Source organism: Phocoena phocoena, chromosome 2 (assembly GCF_963924675.1).
Source record: "Phocoena phocoena chromosome 2, mPhoPho1.1, whole genome shotgun sequence".
Classification (NCBI taxonomy): domain Eukaryota; kingdom Metazoa; phylum Chordata; class Mammalia; order Artiodactyla; family Phocoenidae; genus Phocoena; species Phocoena phocoena.
Genome location: NC_089220.1, coordinates 130,503,654 through 130,504,577, shown reverse-complemented (window position 1 = coordinate 130,504,577; position 924 = coordinate 130,503,654). Strand labels below are relative to the sequence as shown.

General features: G+C 36.9%; 1 pseudogene; it reads left to right on the top strand.

Annotated features, from left to right (window-relative positions):
• The first annotated feature begins 468 nt into the window (after positions 1-468).
• LOC136119520 (U6 spliceosomal RNA) lies at positions 469-567 on the top strand (annotated as a pseudogene).
• Positions 568-924: the final 357 nt, after the last annotated feature.

Below are 924 nucleotides of genomic sequence, written 5' to 3'. Positions count from 1 at the left end.
CAATGGAATATTACTCAGCCATAAAAAGAAATGAAATTGAGCTATTTGTAATGAGACCTAGAGCCTGTCATACAGAGTGAAGTAAGTCAGAAAGAAAAGACAAATACTGTATGCTAACATATATATATGGAATTTAAGAAAAAAAATGTCATGAAGAACGTAGGGGTAAGACAGGAATAAAGACACAGACCTACTAGAGAATGGACTTGAGGATATGGGGAGGGGGAAGGGTAAGCTGTGACAAATCGAGAGAGTGACATGGACATATAAACACTACCAAATGTAAAATAGATAGCTAGTGGGAAGCAGCCGCATAGCACAGGGAGATCAGCTCGGTGCTTTGTGACCACCTAGAGGGGTGGGATAGGGAGGGTGGGAGGGAGGGAGACGCAAGAGGGAAGACATATGGGAACATATGTATATGTATAACTGATTCACTTTGTTATAAAGCAGAAACTGACACACTATTGTAAAGCAATTATACTCCAATGAAGATGTAAAAAATAAAGCTTAGCATGGCCCCTTTGCAAGGATGATACGCAAATTCATGAACCCTTCCATATTTTTGAATGCATGTATAACTGAATAACTTTGCTGTACACCTGAAACTAACACAACATTTTAAATCAACTATACTCCAATAAAATTTTTAATAAAAAAATATTACTACCTGCCAGAAAATTGTCATAATTAATGCAAATATCTATGAAGAAAAGAAAAGAAAAAAAAAAAAAAAAACCAAAACACCCATTGATTCATTTCCTGTCCTTGAGGTGTTTATGATCCCTCAACTGTGGAGAGAGAGAAAGAAACAGAGACAGAGATAGAGAGAGAATGAAACAGAGGGGCTACCCAGAGACGCAGCAGGGGAATTTTTTATTGCTTATAATAGGGAGATGCTGCTGCTTTTTATTTTAACTTTGT